We start from the raw sequence: 18,805 nt of genomic DNA, 5'->3' as shown, positions 1-18,805 counted from the left end.
GAAGGGAGGGCTGCAGCCTTGGCTCAGAAGGGACACTGTTGACAGTTGACACATGGCCTGGGGGGACGAGCCTAGGCCACAGCAGGATGGCCTGGTCAGTGGACCTTCTTCAGGAAGGCCCTGCAGCACCGCACGCAGTGCTGGTAGATGGTCTCAAAGTCCGCGTCGTTGCCATAATAGGGATCTTCAATGATAAGTTGTTTTTGTGGATCATAGCTCCCGAGTAGTTTGATTTTCCCTCTGCAGTTTTTAACTTGATTACTTTTTCTATTCAAATTTCTCAGATTGCTCTCATCCATACATAGTATATAATCAAAAGTGGCAAAGTCTTCTTTGGTAACCTGTCTTGCTTTATGGGCTGTGTTAATGCCATGATTTCTTAGGCAGCTCACAGCTCTTGGATCTGGTGACCGGCCCATGTTTCAGTCAGAAACAGCGCCATTGTCAATGACCCAATTATCTGAAATGTTTTGGTCAGTTACAAGTTTCCTGAAAACCGCTTCTGTGATGGGTGATTGACAGATGTTACCTGCTCAGCCATCTTCCCGCACGCGCAGAGGCGCCCAGTAATAATGTCCAATATATGTATACTATTATATTTCATAGATAATGAACAAAGACCTAACATATAGCATAGGAATTCTGCTCAGTAGTCTGTAATATCCTGTATGGGAAACGAATCTAAGCAAGAATGGATACATGTGTATGTTTCAGGGTATTAATTTCCCATACAACTAATATTAATACAATACCTTAAATCCACTTATCTCCTCAATAAATTAGATGCTGAATTTAGAAATAAAAGGTTACCTGTAGAGACCCATAGGTTTCTTTAGAGATGCAGGATTCCAGATATGATGCTGGAGATGGCAGAGTGGGTTCAGAAATCTAGACACGATCTGCGGTTGCAGTTTCCTGAGCTTTGGTGTCTGTTGCTTCTAGTGTCACTTTTACTTTGTCTTCAGAGTATCTAATACAAGGGCTTGGAGACCCCAGCTGGGTGTAGTTGCAGGATGAGAGGGAGGTGCTAGTAGGAGAGTGAAATCCCAGCACCCTAGGCATGGGTTGGGACACGTTTGAGGCACAACTTATGCCCCAAGTTCCATGTGAAAACAGACTGTAGCTTCCCTCGGCACGACTTGAATGACATCAGACCCAGAGTGGTTTCTGAGTCATCTAGTTGGAGATGTTGATTCAGGAAAGGGTCTGGAAGCAGAAAGGATGGAGACAGTTTTAGAAACAATGAACTGGGCAGGCCCCTCCTTGGTTATCCCTTCTTTAGTGCCAGCTTCAGGTGAGGGATAGGGCCTGGGCAGGGAGTGAGCCTCAAGTGGGACTGCATAGATATCTGCAAGAGAAGGGAGGAGGAATTCAGAAGACAGCAACCAGGAGGTGGGCAGCTTGCCCAGGCCCCAGGTGGAAAGGAAGAAGCACTTGGAAGAGAATAGTGCCTACCAGAGGGCCAGACCTACCTGAGTCTTCTGGGTAAACTTGGAGGTCACGTCCTTCCTGCTGGAACTTTGACTCCAGATATGCAGGGGATAGAGGTGTCCTCATTGCCGATGTGTCACAGGGAGAGAGACAGCCTCCCCCAGAGGCCCTTTGATTCCATCTAAGTGTGGGTATCCTCCCAATCCAGAGAGCAAATGGCAGGTCATCCAAAAGTTGACCTACTTGAAACAGTATTTAAAATACTACAAAATTTGTCTAAGAGTCCTTGCGTATCTTGTTCCCAGTATTTTTTAGGAGAGAGGATTCGTCAGACTAATTTGGGTTTCCACTGAAGAATCTACAAGCTTCCCCGTTGGTAACTTTTGACTTATAATGACCTGATCTCATCTCTCAGAACCCAAGGGATGGTAAGTTCCAGTGGGCAAGGCCTTTAAGGTCCTCGGTGTCACAGCAGCTCTGTGCCAAGTGGTCTATCACTCCCAGTCCTGAGCCCAGGATCCTGGAATATCACCAGACAGTTACAGCCACTGGCCCACCAGAGGCAGCCTCAGCATCGTCAGCAACACACAACTCTGAGCCATTTGTCCGCTGATTGGCACTGAGCTTCAGTCTGGGACAAGTGTTCTGGAGGAAGTCCAGTCTCCCTCATCGAAGAGATGGGAAACGGAACCCTGGGGTGGATGACTCAGCTTAAGGCTGCAGGTAAGTTAGTGAAGACTTGGGACCAAGGAACTCTGTTTCCCAGTCTAGGAGACTTCCAATAATGGCAAGATGAGAGAGAGCTCACTTGCATCCACTGCTGGGGAGCTCTCAGATATTTGCCAGCAATAGAGTGGAAGTTTCTTTCCCGTCGCCCCTCAAGCCTGGCTCCAATTTTATCAGCAGACCTACCTCCATGTAGCAGCAGGAAAGCAATATTCAGGGCTGTTTCTTCTGTGTTCAAGGCACAGTGGGGAAACCCCGGATGTAATGACTCCAGGAGGCAGTCATGAATGTGGTTACTGACTCACTCCCAACTCAGAATCCAAAGAGCTCCTGCTCCTCATGCACCCAAGACAGATCCTTGGCTGCCTGACTAACATGGACCTGCATTCACAGCGAGAAACATTCTCTTCTCAGCCTCCTGGCAACTTAGAGAAGTGTCTCATGTTTCCACAGGGAACCCCAGGCTGAGCGAAGTTGGGGTTTGAGACTAGCCATGATGAAGGGGATGTGTTCCCTCTCTGAGGCTCCAAGAGACCTTGGAGCATCAAAGGCCTTCAGTTGGATAGGATCACATGTATGTTTTTCAGGGACTTTGCTTGATGAATCTGGTTGGAGACAAAGGACAGAAACACAGGACAAGGCTGGACATTTCTGGGTCCCAGCTGATTGTGAGTTGTTTCAGCCAGCAGGCTTCAGAGTCAGGGGCTGATATTATTCCCAAGACTCCTTTGAAGAAGAAACAGAGGAAAAGGTTTTTGGGCAGAGAGCAGTGTGGTCAAAGGGCCATGGGAATCACGCAGGGCAAGATGAAACAAGAGTGATTACTTGTTTCTTTGCTCTATCAGTTCCTTGGAGTTTCTACGCCTGAGAAGAAGTACATGGAGATAGTCAAGGCATTGGTGGTGTCCCTGGCACCTGATGCTCCCTGTGATAACCAGTGTGTGTACACGTCCCTGAGTCCAGAGCTGATTCAGCCTTGTGATAGCCCCAGGTTCTTCCTTCTTGGGAAGGTTGATATGGCTCATTGCTGCTAACTCACAACTGAAGTACGGGATGAGGCCGGGGTGATTGAGCTGCCAGCCGTATTCCAAGCATGGAAGGAAGGGTTGGCAGTGGAAGGGTAGTCATTTATTAAGCTTGGTCACCTTGGTTCCTAGCAGTGGCTATTTCCCACCTCTAGAATGCTTTTCTCCCAGCTTTTTGCATGGCCGGGCCCTTCTCATTATTTAGCATCATCTCAAATGAGTGCCTCTCAGGTTTGCTTTCTCTGGCCCCTGCACTCGCACAAGCACAGACTCTGATCCAAAAAGTGCCTAGACACTTTCCTCGGTCAAAACAATAATTGCAGTTACCACAGTGGCAAGGTGGGAGAGGGATCAATTGAAACTTTGAGATTAATATATGTATACTGTTATATTTCATAGATAATGAACAAAGACCTGACATATAGCACAGGAATTCTGCTCAGTAGTCTGTAACATCCTGTATTGGAAACAAATCTAAGAAAGAATGGATACATATGTATATATAAGGGTATTAATTTTCCATACATCTAATATATAATACAATACTCTATATACACTATAATCCTATTTAAATTAAAAGCTCATTTAAAAAAAAAAGATTACTGTATACACCCATCTTGTTCTTTAGAGATACAGGATTCCAGATATGATCGTAGAGATGTCAGATTGGGTGCAGAAATCTAGTTATGATCTGAGGTTTCATTTTTGTGAGCTTTGATGTCTTTTTGTTCTAGTGTCACCTTTTGTGTATCTTTGGAGTATCTAACCCAAGGGCTTGGAGACACTAGCTGGGTGCAGTTGGAGGATGAGTGGGAGATGTTAGTAGTAGAGTGAAATCTCAACTCTCTAGCATTGTGTTGGGGCACGTTTGAGGCACATCTTATGTCCCAAGTTCCATGTGAAGACAGACTGTAGCTTCCCTCTCCACGACTTGAATGACATCAGACCCAGACGGCTTTTGTCCTTTGTCATATCCTGCTTCCCCTGAGACCACACTGGTTTCTCTGGGAGAATTGTTTTCTTTTTAATTTTGGCTGAATTATGTCTTCATTTCTACTGAGGTCTTCTCTATTTGCAGAAAGCAGGAGTTACTATGCAATTGCAGCACACTGGTTTTCAGTCCTGTCCTTCTCTTGAGGGGATCACAGGCTCTCGGGCACTCAGGCTCAGTAGTTGTGGCCCACCAGCTTAGTTGCCTTGAGGCATTTGCAATCTTCCCCAACCAGGTCTCAAAGGCATATCTTAAGTACTGGATCAAAAGAAAAAACACTCTGGAAGGAATTTGAAATGCATCACTTTTACATGAAACTTGCCACCATGGCCTATTAGTGAGGAGACTGATAGAGGATTGTCCCCTGCTTCAAGCAACCTCCTGAGACAAGGACTGATTTAGGTTCCCCTCCCAAGTATTCCTACAGCATCTTGACTGTCCTGCCATGTGGCTTTGTTCTTGCTTGAGTTTCTGAAACACACCCTAGACTATAGCTTCTAGAGGTCAGGGCTGTCACTTGACTCACTTGTAAGTATACGTCAGTAGATCTTGTCTCATTCAGACTCTCATGCCAAGACAGGGATAACACCAAGATCAGTCATTCTATTATGAGTGTTTCGTTATAGGTTCATCTACTGTAAACAAACCCTAAATAACATTGTCTTAAATAGAATACAATTTAAATTCTCTTTCATATAATATTTGTGCAGGTCTCTCCACAGAGATGGGGACCTACTTCTTTCTTGTCACATCTTCCATCTGGGTTACTAACCTCTGGTCTAAAATGGCTATTCCAGTTCCTGTCATTACATCTACATCCCAGCTAGTGGGACAGAAAATAATTCTTCCATATGGAAGTGACTTATCAACTCTACTCAAATTCCAATGGCTGAAATATCTTCCACGGTCATGGCAATCCTGGAGCTGGTGGGTCCAGCAAAGGCAGGGGAATGTGATCCTACTACAGAACATTCATGATGAGTATCAAGGACCACCATCCTTCAGTCATATCACTGTAATTCATTCTTCTTTGGTTCTCCCCACACAGCTCTCAGTCTATCTTGGCCTGCAGATAAGGATATGGATGAGGCTATAAGAGAGGAAATGGCCCAGGCTGTACAAATATGGAGAAAACAAGAAAAGAAAGAAGCTAAGAAACTATAAAAATGCAAAATCTATAGGAAAGCATGCTTGTAATAATAATTTTGTATTTATGCAATTTAGGTATACATGGGGTATATGAATCAATTTATAAAATAAAAAATATGAGAAATGTAAAATATAAGTATATTCACTAAACACAACAACATAAGGCTATATCATATTAAACACATAGTAGTATCAGGATTAAGTTTGGATACACATTGCAAAGAACTAAAACAACCAAAACTTTAGCAAGATAAACTTGATTTTTCTCTCCCACTGAAACAAAGCTGGAGGTGGGCCAGCCACAGCTTGGGTGGTATCCATCTCCAAGGTTACATGATTGTCCAATACAACTACAGGAGTTCCAGCCATCAGAACTAAAATGCAGACAACAGGTAGGAAATAGGTGGGGAAGGGAAGAGTCTCATCTCTCAGCTAAGTCAGCTCCTTGAAAGCAGTCTTCCAAGAAATCCCTCTTCTAGCTCTGCTTACATCTCAAACACACCATCCATGACTAAGAGCACGGGTGGGCAGGAAATGCAGTCCTGTAGCTACTGGGCTCATAGCTATATAACAAACGATTTTCAGTTTTGAAAGAGAAGCATAGAATAGATCATTTTGTAGGTAGCCACAAGCACCTGCCTTAAAGAACAAACCTTTTCAGAATGGATGAGGTTAAATGGATGGGCACAGTGTGGGAGCCAGGAGGAAGGAGAAACAATGAGAAACAGCTAGATGGATCTGGACTGTGCTCCAGAAAAAAGAGACAGATTGGTGAGTAGAGATCTTCTAAGGACTGAGATGAGGATTATACATGCCATGTGACCCAAATTGTTTTGAAAACTGCTTTTCCAACTCAGGTCCCAAATCTCTCTCAATTCTTCCACTTTTAAATACCTTGTCTTTGTTACCTCACATTCTGACCTAACTGTCTCACCTCCCTTATTTCTGTTCACATCACTTCTGCATCTTGTCCACCAGCATTGCAAGATCCAGTACTAAGAAGTTAGCTATAGTTTCTAGAAGTGGGTAGAAACATGATTACTATTTCTACTTTGGTATTTGTTTGTCCTGATCAAGGTCTTTTGAAGGACTGAGATGGCGAGAATTATGGAGATTTCATGTTTCCTCTAAAATCCCAAGCAAGAATGTGACTTCCTTGGCCCTGGAGTGGATGTGTTCACTTTCACATCCACAGGTCTTAGCAGAACAGTAATTCCCCAGTATATGAGCAAGTTACATTTCAAAAGGTTGTTAAAAAAATCCCAATTTCTTAATAAGTCCAGCAAAGTTACTTAGGTAGCCAACTAAGGCAATTGCCTATATACTATTGTAGTTTAATAGCTTTATGATACTTTTCACAAAAGAATACATAAAAAACAAGCACAGACAATAAAACAAACAGTACCTGGATAGGGTATGGAAACCCACTTCAGTATTCTTTTATGAAGAATCCCCATGGGAAGAGGAGCCTGGTGAACTACAGTCCATAGGTTGCAAAAGTCAAATACAGCTGAGAAACTAAGCTCACCTTTAAAAATAGAGTAGTCCTACCATCTACATCACCACTGCATTTATGCTTCCATTCAGACAGCGTAGGCTTGAAATAAAAACACTGCACTATTGTCCTCCATACACTTCTGTACAATAAAGTACACAAAGCACACCCACCTGTCTGGGATGTGCCCACAACAATGTGTGTCAGATCTGTGAACTAACTGATGGGATTGCACATGCAAATGCACTTTTACATGTTTGAAAGTTTTCAACTTGAAGGTTTGTTTGTAACAGACTTGCTACACAGGTTTTCAGTGAATGTATGTAGTGAAGGAACAAGAGAGGAGAATAAGGAGCTGCCTCTTCTTTCCCTTTTTCCATGCATTATGGTCACTCTGAGCAGAAATTCCATTGGGTATCATTGAGGCCCTGTGTATGGGAATATCACTGCAAGTAAGAGAAGATAATGATCCCAGGATAGGGTACAAGAGACATGGTTGTTTGAAAAGATCCAGAGGTGCAAAATAGGAGGAAACGAGTTTTCACTGCTGTTTGTGAAAAACTTGGCAAATATCATCTGGATTTGTTTGTAGTGATAGAGCTGTGGTTTAGGGGATCAGTCCCTGTTGCCTAGGATGAGAAAGAGAAGAGAAGAGAAGAGAGAGGAGACTGAACCATGAAAATCAAACATGTATCCCAGGTCAAGTATGTCTAGTATTGAAGAGACATAAGTCCTGTCAATTTGTCTGCTCCCTCCTGAGAAGAATTAGATTAGTAAAAGAGGGAAGGTCCATTCTATGCTATCACCTAATTCTTCTTCTGTCAAGTGAACATTGATTTCTAATGCAGTTTCTTTTTAAACAGAGCATATACTTTGTATGATGGAAGACTTCTAATTTATTGTCCCATACAAACCTTTGGGGCTGTTTTGTGCCCATGCACATGGAGCTCTGGAGACTGGCAGGCTCTCTTTCGACTTCAGAGTGCAGTGTATGGGGATCTGCTGTCATCTGGGCCCTGGGTTATATCTTCAGTCTGGGTTCACATCTCAGTGGTCAACTCTAGTTGGGTTTAATTATATCATCTTGCTCTTTATCTTCCATTTGTCCCAAGTTCTTTCTTTCCATTTCTCTTTTTACTTCTTTGTGACTGAGTAGTTTTTGTGATTCCCTTATAGATCCTTTGTCATTTATTAACAATAACTGTTTTTTTAAAATAGTTTTAAGATCCATGGTATGCATCTTTAACTTGCCCATCTATCATTATTAATATGATAATTATCAATAATTATTAAATCATATATTTATTTGTCATTTCTTTGGCTGTGTTGGATCTTAGTCTGGCATGCAGGTCTTCCTCGTGGAAGGGACTGTCTATTGAAGGAGGGCAAGCTCAGTACTTGCAGCATGTAAACTCTGTTTGAGACATGCAGGCTTAGTTACTCAGTGGCATGTGGGATCTCATTTCTCTGGCAAAGGAACAAACCAGCATCCCCTGCATTGCAAAGCAGTTCCTTAACCATTGGACCACCAAGGAAGTCCCTATATTTACCTTTTAATATATATTACATGTTTGTCATTTTGGGTACTGTTCATTCTCCTGCAGATCCAGATTTCCACTTCCTTTTAAATTCCTTCTGACTTGAGACCTTTTTAAAAACATTTATTATATTGGCCTGTTGGTGGTGATGCAGTACCTATGGACACCTTATCTTTGACAAAGGAGGCAAAGATATACAATGGAAAAAAGACAGCCTCTTTAACAAGTGGTGCTGGGAAAACTGGTCAACCACTTGTAACAGAATGAAACTAGAACACTCTCTGACACCATACACAAAAATAAACTCAAAATGGATTAAAGATCTAAATGTAAGACCAGAGACTATGTAACTCCTAGAGGAGAACATAGGCAAAACACTCTCCGACATAAACCACAGCAGGATCCTCTATGACCCACCTCCCAGAATAGTAGATATAAAAGCAAAAATAAACAAATGGGACCTAATGAAACTTAAAAGCTTTTGCACAACAAAGGAAACTATACACAAGGTGAAAAGACAGACTTCAGAATGGGAGAAAATAATAGCAAATGAAGCAACAGACAAAGGATTAATCTCAAAAATATACAAGCAACTCCTGCAGGTCAATTCCAGAAAAATAAATGACCCAATCAAAAAAAAATGGGTCAAAGAACTAAACAGACCTTTCTCCAAAGAAGACATACAGATGGCTAACAAACACTTGAAAAGATGCTCAACATCACTCATTATCAGAGAAATGCAAATCAAGCCACAATGAGATACCATTACACGCAAGTCAGGATGGCTACTATCCAAAAGTCTACAAGCAACAAATGCTGGAGAGGGTGTGGCGAAAAGGGAACCCTCTTATACTGTTGGTGGGAATGCAAACTAGTACAGCCGCTATGGAGAACAGTGTGGAGATCTCTTCAAAAACTGGAAATAGAACTGCCATATGACCTAGCAATCCCACTTCTGGGCACACACACGGAGGAATACAAATCTGAAAGAGACACTTGTACCCCAATGTTCATCACAGCACTGTTTATAATAGCCAGGGCATGGAAGCAACCTAGATGCCCATCAGCAGAGGAATGGATAAGGAAGCTGTGCTACATATACACTATGGAATATTACTCAGCCATTAAAAAGAATTCATTTGAATCAGTTCTAATGAGATGGATGAAACTGGAGCCCATTATACAGAGTGAAATAAGCCAGAAAGATAAACACCAATACAGTATATAACACATATATATGGAATTTAGAAAGATGGTGATGATAACTCTATATGCAAAACAGAAAAAGAGACACAGATGTAGAGAATGGACTTTTGGACTCTGTGGGAGAAGGCGAGGGTGTGATGTTTTGAGAGAACAGTATTGAAACATGTATATTATCAAGGGTGAAACAGATCACCAGCCCAGGTGGGATGCATGAGGCAAGTGCTCGGGGCTGGTGCACTGGGAAGACCCAGAGCGAAGAGGTGGGAAGGGAGGCGGGAGGGGGGATCAGGATGTGAAATAAATGTCAATTCTTGGCTGATTCATGTGAATGCATGGCCAAAACCACTAAAATATTGTAAATTAACTAGCCTCTAACTAATAAAAATAAATGAAAAAAAAATAAAAATTTCATCATATCTGCAAAATTTTCAGCCAGTTGTTACGAAGTTCTTTTCTCTATTCTCCTTTCACTTCCTGTGGGATTCCATTTACATATATGTTAGTAGCCTTTACATATATTTTACATATATTTCGTTTCAAGTCTCTGTGATGGACAATTAGTTTTTTCCCAAAGTCTTTCCATTCCTGTTTTCCATGCCTCCATTTAACATACTCTATATTCTTCAGCTTCATGAATATACAGATTATTGTTCTGGTAAGCATTTTAATGTCCTTCCCTGCTAATTATGTAATGTATATTTTAACTGTGTTTTTACTAATTGATTTTTCCGTCATGATGGATATTTTCTTGCTTCTTTGCACATCGGAATTTTTTTAAAATGTCTTTATTTATCTTAATTAGAGGATAATTATTTTAAAATATTGTGACTGACCTAGGACAAATACTTTGACAATTCATAATGAAATTTTAATTGAATATTGGATATGGTCACTTCTACCCTTTGGATCCTGGATATTTTTTAATTTTTATAATTACTCTTGGCACTGTTTGCAAACACTGTTAATTTCTTGGAAACAATTGTACTTTTTGAAGGCTTGCTGTCCACTTTTTTTTAGCTGAGATGAGAGCAGCCTTTAGACCAGGTGTACTGTTCCCCACTAGCAAGGCAATATTGTCTTCAGGGCCATACTGGTATCATGGGAGTTATGAATAATTTGCACACTGGTGGGTGGAGACACAGGCAGACCTGGCTCAATTTGAGACTCAAGGATTGCTCCCTATAACACTGACCAGTACTATCAACACTCTGCTGAAGCCTGGAGGGGTATCCCCTGTACACTGCCACAGATCTCTCTGTGTAGCTCTCTCCTGTGAACTTTAACTATCTAGAGTCTCAAATCTCTCTTCTTGGGGAGACCATTTGTCTCTGCCTGGTTACCACTTCCATGGATGTGTTGGAAATTATTTCTAGAGTTGGGGCAATTGTAGAACTCACCTTGCTTGCTCCCACACTCAAGAATCCATTCTCTGCTGCCTGATGTTTGATGTAACAAACTGCTCTTTCATTTATCTTGTCTACTTTGGAGTTGTTTGAGACAGGAGGATAAATGTCTCCTTTATTTCTTTATGTTGACTAAAATGGAGTTCCCCCTGCATTCAGAACTCACTGAATGCCTTGTGAATGCCAGGCACTGACTTCTGTGCTTGGGTGCAGACTTGATTGGGAATATGTTTTGGGGCCTTGGGGAGACCCAGTCTTGCTGAAGAAACATGCCAATTACAAATAGCATTTGCTATGGGGTGTGTTCAGTTCAGTTCAGTCGCTCAGTCATGTCCGCCTCTTTGGAACCCCATGGACTGCAGCATGCCAGGTCTCCCTGTCCTTCACCAACTCCTGGAGCTTGTTCAAACTCATGTGCACCGAATTGGTGATGCCATCCAACCATCTCATTCTCTGTCATATTCTTCTCCTCCTGCCTTCAATCTTTCCCAGCAATAGGGTCTTTTCTAATGAGTATGTTCTTCACATCAGTTGATCAAAGTATTGGAGTTTCAACTTCAGCATTGGTCCTTCCAATAAATATTCACGATTGTTTTCCTTTAGCATTGACTGGTTGAAACTCCTTGTAGTCCAATGGATTCTCAAGAGTCTTGTCCAACACCACAGTTCAAAACCATCAATTCTTCATCTCTCACATTTTTTTATGATCCAATTGTCACATCCATACACGATAACTGGAAAAATCATAGCTTTGATCATACTGAATATTTTCAGCAAAGTAATGTCTCTTCTTTCAAAAATTTTGTCTAGGTTTGTCATAGCTTTTCTTCAAACGAGCAAGCATCTTTTAATTTCATGGCTGCAGTCATTGTCTGCAGTGATTTTGGAGCCCCCCAAAATAAAGTCTCTCACTGTTTCCATTGTTTCCCCATCTATTTTCCATGAAGTGATGGGACCTAATGCCATGATCTTCATTTTCTGAATGTGGAGTTTAAGCCTGATGTTTCACTCTCCTCTTTCACTTTCATCAAGTGACTTTTTAGTTCCTCTTCACTTTCTGCTGTGAAGGTGGTGTCTTATGCATGTTTGAGGTTACTGACATTTCTTCCAGCAATCGTGATTTCAGCTTGTGCTTCATCCAGTTGGGCATTTCGCATGATATACTCAGCATATAATTTAAATAAGCAAGGTGAAAATGAAACATTGCTGGTCAACCACACAAAGATGCCTGGATTCTTGGCCTCCGGAGGAGAAGAATTCAATCTGGGGCCAGAGATGTGGCTTGCTCACCTAGAGGTTTTGTGTAAGAAAGTTTTGTTGAAGTATAAAGGAGATAGAGAAAGCTTCTGACATAGGCATCAGCAGGGGGCAGAAAGAGTACCCCCTTGCTAGTGTTACCCATGGAGTTATATACTCTCTAATTAGTTATTACAGTAGATCAAAAGAATGTCTGCAGGTTGTAAAGACCTCACTAGGCCTACTCCCATAAATTACACCTTAAGATACCGGGATTAGGCAGAAGGTTTTTTCCAGAGACTGTCCTCAAGCAGGATACATGATTCTTATATAATCCTGAGGAATGCAGAGGGAAAAATAAGTTTATCCTTTCTTCCTTCTTGAGAATTCCAGACTGCTCTCTCCTTGGGGTCCCCTGGACTTCTTATCAATCTGCCTAGGAATTGACTCTCTCATACCCCCTTTTCTTTTAGAAGAATTATGTTGCCAAGGGAAAGGACCTTTGTTTTCATTTCATAACTACTTCCTACTGTCTAGGGGCATGGTCCCTAAATTGCTAAGGCAACATATTCTCCTACCCTCATATTGAGGGTCTCTGATCCAGGGACCCCAAGTGATAGTTGGAGGAGGTTGTGGCACTCATAGGAGCTCAGACTACCATTTGTAACTTAAAAGCCTTCATTCGAGTAGAAACAAGTCCAGTTATGTAGTTACAGATGCAGGGAACAAACAGCAAAAATAGAACAATCAGAATTATTGTCATCAAGATAGTTTTCCTCCATGGGGAACTAGTTACTGTCTCTCAAAGTGAGGCAAATGAGGTTTCAGGAGTCTCCATAGCCCCAATCATTGTGATCATGCGTTTAGTAAAATGAGTAACATTAGTGCTCATATCAGGTATATAAGTACAGCATTGGGTATGAATAATGGCACAAGTTCCTCCTTGCACAGGTGGCAGAATATCTAAAGCTAATCTTTTTTGTAAAACCATCTTTCTAATTTGTGCTTGTTCAACATTAAGAGTGAAATAGCTTTTTGAGAATCTTGTAATGCCTGTTCGGTAAAATTAGTCAAAGCATTCACTCATAGCATAACATCTGTAGTTCCCAAAGAGGGAACAAACACTGCAGCCAAATAATCATACCAGTGAAATACAGACCTTGTCCACCGAGTTTTAAGGTGGGGTAAATTAGCAGGTTTTTCCAGACGCTCTGAAAATATAAAGTCGTGAGTAAAGGCTAGGCCTAGGGTGCATCTCCTTATCCAACCAGGGGAAACCATGCCCATAGGTAAGAGCCACATATCCAATAAGTCTGATAGGAGCAAGCCAGTGTGACTGAGATATCCAGTCCCAATGTGCCTGGCCAGACAAATGGAGGACTTGAATTGTAGTTGGGACACACGGGAATGATTATATTGTGTATTTCCTGAGGCAAAAATCATAAGTGTTTCCAATCACTATAATTATTTGCCGACTAACTTCAGGGGATGGCTCTCTTTGTTCCCAGCATATTGGGGCAGTAGATATTAGACGTCCTTTCTCAGGAATTAATTATATAACCTCATTCCATATTTGATAAACGTCAGGTAAAAAACCATTATATCTAGACCTATTTGCCTTATATGTAGCAAAATCGTCATTGAACAGAGACAATGTATAAGCAAAATTAAAAGTCACATTATATCCATAGTTAAAGTACAATGTGTTGCACCAGTCCATTTTAGGACCTTTATATGTCTTCAGATAAAGAAGAGGCATCACATATGATTGTTGTCGAAGGTATTCGCAGACTTGGAGAAAGTATTTCCTTGATGTGGAGATGTCCACCATCGGAAGCCTTCCATTGGTGAGGAGGGAGTGCTCCACAGACTCAGCAGTTAGACTGATTGTGAAATGCTGCCTAGGAGTGAGCCCAGGACAGGAAGGCATTGTCTTGAGGATCAAACGGCAGACTCAGGAATTTTGGAGTCAGCATAAGTAGACTCACATAGATTATCAGGATCATTTGAAAAGTACAAAGTCAGAGCATAGAAAGTAAAGACATAAAATGAAGTCACTTAGTTCTGGTAAGGGTGCCACATCTTAACTCTAGTGTGATGTACCCACGGATCAATTCCTGGCACGTTGACAGCTGTGGGAGAAGAAAGAATAACCTGGTAAAAGTCTTCCCAGCAGGGCTCGAGGGATGAGCCCCTAGGTCCCAATGTTTTAATGGGGACCTCGGTTTCTGGCTCAAATAGAGGCTTGCTTGACTCAGAGGCTGGGTCAGGAGTTGTCTCCCAGAGTTCTATTAACGCCTGTTAAAAAACTGAGAGCTGAGTTACATAACTAGTTAAATCCAAGGCTTCAGGGTCTATAACAGTGTCTGTGTATAAGAAAGGCCTTCCATGAATACATTCAAAGGGGGACAGTCCGTCCTTTTTGGGGGCAGTTTGAGCCCTCATTAAAGCTATGGGTAGGACTTTAATCCAATTGTTCTGCATCTCTTGAGTTAATTTGCACAGATGTCTTTTGATAATGTCATTAGCTTTTTCAACCTTTCCTGAGGATTGGGGTCTCCAGGAACAGTGTAAGTGATATTCTATTCCCAGAGCTTTAGACAACCCCTGAGTTACAGCAGCTTTAAAGGCGGAGCCATTGTCAGTCTGAAGGCTCCAAACCTGGGGATAATTTCATGGATTGAAATCTTTATATCCTTCTTAGCTTGTTCACTATGACATGCAAAAGACACAATCCATCCAGTAAAAGATTCCACCGAAACTTGTAAGCAAGAATATCTGTTAACTTTTCGCATATGAGTAAAATCAATTTTCCAGTCCTCAGGATTCTTTCCACTTTGCTGTAAACCAGATTTTGCTAGCTTTTTAGACTTTGGGTTATTTTTCTGACATACCTCACACCTTTTGATAATGTTCTTTAAAGTTTTCATTACATTTTTACCTTCAAACAAATGAAAAGTCATCTGGTAAGTACTCTCTGCACCCAAATGAAAACTCTGGTGTAAACCCTTAAGAATTCTCCATTGAGCACTTTCAGGAAAAATTAATCATCCATCCTCAGACTGTAACCATCCTTTATCAGTAATCTTTGTTCCTCTTTTCTCATATCTTTCTAATTCTCCCTCAGTATTTTGTGGTTTTTCCTGTTCCACAGGACCTGTCCAGATCAAAGGCATCTGTAGTGAGGAGGTTTCATAAAGTGCCACTTTTCTGGCTTGACAGTCAGTCAGCTGATTACCTTCAGCTACTTTATTCCCATCCCTGTTGTGTCCTTTCCAATGCATAAGAGCTACTTCTTTAGGATGATATATAGCAGGTAAAAGTCTCTCAATCTCTCTGAAATGTTTAATAAGTTCTCCTATGCTGTTTTAAACTGTCTTTCTTTTCATATTGCAGCATGAGCATGTAAAATAAAATAAGCATACTTAGAATCAGTGTAGATATTTACCCGCTGCCCTTTGCTTAACTCTAGAGCTCGGGTCAGAGCCACAAGCTCCACTAACTGAGCACTGGTTCTCTGGGGGAGAGATTTTGCTTCTAAAATCTGTTCAGCAGTCACCATGGCATAACCTGCTTTACACTCTCCATTCTGAAGAAAAGAACTGCCATCAGTAAATATTTCCATGTCAGGATTGTCTAATGGAGTATCCATTAGACCCTCCCGAGCTGAATAGTTTAAAGTTAGGAATTGGGAACCATCGTGATCAGGTGTTTCATTTTCCTTCTCAGGAAGGAAAGTGTCAGGATTTAAATTTCCACAAACTTAAGCTTAGTCACTGGTCCTCTAACAACAATGACTGATGTGTAAGAAGGCTACTGTCTGTCATCCAAATATTAACCTTAGAATTTAAGATTCCGCTCACATCATGAGAAGTCAGTGCAGTAAGGTTTCACCATTAACTATTTTTAAAGCTTCAGGCACTAATAAAGCCACTGCCCCAATTACTCTTTGGCAGTGGGGCCACCCACATGAAATTACATCTAATTCTCTGCTTAGATAAGCAATAGGTTGCTGTTGAGGCCCTTGGGGTTGTGTCAAAACTCCCAAGGACACAACTTTTCTTTCAGTGACAAATTAAATTCTGACCCTGTGGGCAAGCTCAGAGCAGGAGCTTTCAGGAGGGCAATCTGAAGAATCTTAAAAGCCTTTTGTGTATCTTGAGACCAAACCAGTTTGTCAGTTTGGGCCGGTTGAGTTTCAGTTATAAGTTAATTTAAAAGCCAGGCATGTACCCCATAAGCCAGAATTCAAATGTGAGAGTAGCCAGTGATTCCCCAAATTCCTCTCAATTGTGTTAAAGTCATAGGTAGGGAATGGTTTAGTATAGGTTTAATTCTCCTGGGGTCTATGGCCCTAGTCCCTTGTGACATGATTAAGCCCAGATATCTAAGAGATTGTTGAGAAAGCTGAGCCTTTTCTCTTGATGCCTTATAACCGCAGCCTGCCAGAAAGTTTAAGAAGTCTTCTGAGGCTCTTGAATAAACTTTCTCTGTCTCAGCACCAAGCAAAATATCATCTACAAATTGTAACACCACTCTTTGAAGGTATTAAAGTTTTGAAGATCCCATGACAAACTTTCTCCAAATAAGTGAGGACTATCATGAGATCCCTGGGCAAAACTGTGCAGGTTAACTGAGAAGCTGGCTGTGTAGGCTCCTCAAAGGCAAGTAGAAATTGAATTTCCTCTGCCAGAGGCCCTGAATAGAAGGCACATTTTAAACTGAACTGAACTGTACTGAACTGAAAGGCTTAGCACATGCCTGCCTGAGTCCTTCAAGAACACATCTGACAAAATGACTCTGATCCCATCCTCCTTTAGCTGTGTTGTAGTCCCAGTCTGGTTCTGTAGTTGGGACCATCTGATTTCCAGTGGGGAGGGAGGTTATCTCATCCTCCCTCTTCCCTACTGAGTCATTACCAAACCATTCATTTCCATAAGCAACCACTTTCCCCAAAACTCGACTCTTTGAGTCGGGAGCCAGTGTTTGTCCCAAGACATACATCACATCCTTCCAAGTAAGGTCATAAAGCAGAGTAACACCTTTAAAAGCTCTAATATATTTTTCTGGGTCGTCTAAATAGTCTCCCAGATCCTCCTTGGCTTTTTGTATTTCTTGATAAGAAAAAGGGTTGTTAACTCTCATAGACTGATTATTTCTCCTGCTGGGTGCTTCATGAAGAGGCAACAGCTTGTGTGGCTGTTCCTCAGTCTCTCTGGCTGCTCTGTGCATATGATCCCAGGGATAGATTAGAGGAACCTGCTTTTCTTTATCTCTTTGTCTCCTGTCCTCCATCTCATCTAGCAAAGTAGGAGGACAGGAGGGAGCTGAAGGTTTCACACCCAAATCTATACCCTTAGGACCTAAGTCTGGCATATTTCACAGAGAGAAAAAGGGCAACACATATGCTACTTCTACCCAGTTTCCTTGTTTTCTACAGAACTGATCTAATTGTAAAACAGTATTATACTTAAGAGACCCTCCAACTGGCCATGGTTCACTGTCTTCTAATGGATACTGTGGCCATGCAGGATCACATAGGAAGACCAGGTGTGTCTTTTTTAAGCCCTGGGGATCAAGTCTATCCCAGTTTATCAGGATACAGCTCAAAGTAGTGAGGCTGGAATTCTTAGGTCCCGTGTGTAAGAGAGAGAGAGAGAAAAAAAAAAAAAAAAAAGCAACCAGCACCCTCTTTCTACCGGAGGCATCCCTGGTGATATAGACAGATTTTACACCAAAGTTTTTCTTTCCTGGTTGAACTTTGTCTGTCACTTACCGACGCAGGCGACCCTACTCGTCCCTCCTGGGTCTACCACTTAGATGGGGTGGAGATGCACCAGGGGTAGACCTCATGGCATCCCTGATTGATGTCCAGATCCTCTCCATTAAAACCTTGCTTGCCTCTGATGCCACCCAGGGTGCAATCAGAGTAACCTTCCAGAATGCTTCCCAGGCTTAACCACTGGGGGAAATATTCTCATCACCTGAGTTCCTGGGCACGACCCTGAGTATATTCTTGACCACAATACGACTGATACTAACATAAAACTGAGATGTTCTTTCCAAGCCTCACCACATCAATATAAGAGCCTCCTAAGCATCACCACACCAGTATAAGTGTTTCCTCTGTTCCACTAAGAGCCAGCTTTACCGAAGGGTGGGGGGGAATCCCTTGTAGTTCCAATCTGAGTAACCTTCAGCCTCAGAGATGCTCTTGAAGCTAGACCTCCATCTAGCTTCTATTGGGATTGCAATGAAAATGACCTTTCCAGTCCTGTGCCCTCTGCTGTGTTCTCCAAATTGGTGGCATATTGATTGCAGCACTTTAACAGCATCATCTTTTAGGATTTCAAATAGCTCAACTGCAATTCCATCACCTCCACTAGCTTTGCTCATAGTTATGCTTCTGAAGGCCCCCTTGACTTTGCATTTCAGGATGTTAGCCCTAGGTGAGTGATCACATCATCGTGGCTATCTCAGTCATTAATATCTTTTTTGTATAGTTCGTCTATATATTCTTTCAACCTCTTCTTAACATATTCTGCCTCTGCTAGATCCATGCCATTTCTGGCTTTCATTGGGCCCATCTTTGCATGAAATGTTCC

The sequence above is a fragment of the Cervus elaphus genome, chromosome 2 (genome assembly GCF_910594005.1).
Source record: "Cervus elaphus chromosome 2, mCerEla1.1, whole genome shotgun sequence".
NCBI classification, from domain to species: Eukaryota; Metazoa; Chordata; class Mammalia; order Artiodactyla; family Cervidae; genus Cervus; species Cervus elaphus.
Note: the sequence above shows the minus strand (reverse complement) of the source record.